Below are 2856 nucleotides of genomic sequence, written 5' to 3'. Positions count from 1 at the left end.
CTTCAAAACAAAGAAACTTGCCCAGCAAGGCTGTACTTGGAAGCAGCCATTGAGGACCTTGTCTTAAAGCAACTCTGGGAACTTTCAGGTTCCACAGCACTCTTCAAAAAGGTGGTCAACAAAATAGTACGGAAGGAATCATTGCTGCAGGACAAAGCCGCCCTAACAGAGCGGGCTCATGGCTGGCTTACAGTTCAATCATACACCATGCTCTTGCCTCAAAACTATCTGCAGAAAGGCTTTACTAATAAAACTAAAGAGAAATTCTTGAAATTTCACCTAGGTCTACTGCCGTCAGCGGCTCACCTACCTCCATGGTTACGGCCACACCTACCTACAACATGCCGACTTTGCGGGACTGGTAAGGAAAACTTAATCCATTTGATTACTACCTGCACCAAGCTCACCCAAGATCGTCGCGTTCTCCTGCGACCACTTTTCAACATCCGTAATTTACGGACCTGCAGGCAAGCGGTGCTAGCCTGCTTCAAAGGAGATGACATCCAATTGAGTAGCCGAATGGTAACATTTCTTCAAATCGCTGAGGCCCGCTTCAAAATTTTGAAGGATCCAAACAAATCAAGTAGCACCGTAAAGGGCCCTAAGGACGAGCTTAATGGTACCTCAGAAGAGTATCCCCCAGAGTGACTCCTTTGGCCCTCCCTTACACTGTCTAGAACTGATTAGGTAATAAGGTTCCCCCGATCTGTTATCATAAATTAATTATTCTTTTTTGCACCTTGGCATCTTTTTATCTTCCCATGCCAGACAGTGAGGAAGAATCTAATTCTTAATCTTTTTCTTTTTTTTGTTGTTGTTTTGTTTTGATTTTAGGATAAATAGGCTGTCTAACATGATGTTAAGCTTCTTTTAATTTTGCTGCTGCTATCTCACCATGGATTCTTGTGTTTAGTCTCAAGGACGGAACCTTTGTTTTAACACGCTTAAATTTGACGTATGTTTTATGAATCCTCTTTGATTTACATTGTAAAGGTTTTAATTAATCATGCACAATAAAGTAGTAGTGTGTGTTAGCTGATGTATTTGGAGTTGTGATAAACGACTGAAGCTCTTCACACATTCATTGCAATGGTATGGTTGTTCCCCAGTATGTGCTCGCTGATGTATTTTGAGGTGTGATAATTGACTGAATCTCTTGACACATTCATTGCAATGGTATGGTTTTTCTCCTGTGTGTGTTCGCTGATGTGTTTGGAGTTGTGATAACCGACTGAAGCTCTTCACACATTCACTGCACTGGAATGGTTTTTCTCCTGTGTGCGTTCGCTGATGAATCTTGAGAGTTGAGGATTGACTAAAACTACTTCCACATTCATTGCAATGGTATGGTTTTTCCCCGGTGTGTGTTCGGTGATGTCTTCGAAGACTTGATAACATACTGAATCTCTTCACACATTCATTGCAATGGTATAGTTTTTCTCTTGTGTGTATTTGCTGATGTTTTCGAAGATTTGATAACATACTGAATCTCTTCACACATTTATTGCAATGGTATGGTTTTTCCCCAGTGTGTGTTCGTTGATGAATTTGGAGTTGAAATAATAGACAGAAGCTCTTCACACATTCAGTGCAATGGTATGGTTTTTCCCCAGTGTGTGTTCGCTGATGTGTTTGGAGTTGTGATAACTGACTAAATCGCTTCACACATTCACTGCACTGGAATGGTTTTTCTCCTGTGTGCGTTCGCTGATGAATCTTGAGAGTTGAGGATTGACTAAAATTACTTCCACATTCATTGCAATGGTATGGTTTTTCCCCGGTGTGTGTTCGGTGATGTATTTGTAGGTGTGATAATCGACTGAAGCTCTTCACACATTCATTGCAATGGTATGGTTTTTCCCCTGTGTGTGTTCGCTGATGTGTTTGTAGATTTGATAACTGACTGAATTTCTTCACACATTCACTGCAATGGTATGGTTTTTCCCCTGTGTGTGTTCGCTGATGTGTTTGTAGATTTGATAACTGACTGAATGCCTTCACACATTCATTGCAATGGTGTGGTTTTTCCGCCATGTGTGTCCGCTGATGATCTTTTAGGAGTGTTAACTGACTAAAGTTCTTCACACATTTATTGCAATTGCACGTTGCTTTTCCTGTGTGTGTTTGTTGATGGCTCTTTAGTAGTGATGATAAACTAAAGCTCTTGCTGCATATGTATGATTTTTCCTTCTTGGTTAGTGTCTCTGGGTCAGGTTTATATTTGTCTGCATCCCATGACTGTGTTTCCTGAGGAGCTTACACGGTTGATGAAGCACTGGTGTTATTATCACATTCCCTGCATGTGTGTGGCATTTTGGATGGTTGATTTCAGATTTCACAATGAAATGCAAGACCCACCCACTACATATGATGTAATTGTGGCAAGTAAAGCTTCTTTGTATATGGTTATGTCTTTAGATTGTATAAAGGTTTTGCATGTTTACGAGTGAAGATTAGTCTTCCTTAAGTTCGATGCAAATTGGGACAGACTTGTAGATCAGAGACCCTCTCTTTCCTTTACCCTTCAGTTGTCTGGCTCTACTCCATTGTGCTTTTCTCCTGCTCCTATGGTCTAGCCATAAATAGTTTACAATATACCTAGCGCACTGAATGGTGGTCTGCCATCAGTACAATGCTGTATACACCTCACACCGATCCAATAATCAAATCTTGGAGTCTTGATAATACAGGCAGTGGTTAGTTGTTATTGTTGTTGCGTTAATTTTCTAGAGGTCATTTCTTCGTCTTGTGGCATGGAGATGCAGAGCTCAGACTCTTATATCCACTGAATTGCTCTGGACTGCTTCTTCCAGGATCTATCAGTTTATGTTCAGGTTCCTCAGTCTCTGACTGTGC

General features: G+C 41.0%; 1 pseudogene; it reads right to left on the bottom strand.

Moving 5' to 3' along the window:
- Positions 1-796: 796 nt before the first annotated feature.
- On the bottom strand, positions 797-2034 carry LOC147663016 (uncharacterized; annotated as a pseudogene).
- Positions 2035-2856: the final 822 nt, after the last annotated feature.

Source organism: Lissotriton vulgaris, unplaced genomic scaffold (assembly GCF_964263255.1).
Source record: "Lissotriton vulgaris unplaced genomic scaffold, aLisVul1.2 SCAFFOLD_1744, whole genome shotgun sequence".
Lineage (NCBI taxonomy): Eukaryota > Metazoa > Chordata > Amphibia > Caudata > Salamandridae > Lissotriton > Lissotriton vulgaris.
The sequence above is the reverse complement of the archived record's forward strand: the minus strand, read 5'-3'. Positions and strand labels throughout refer to the sequence as shown.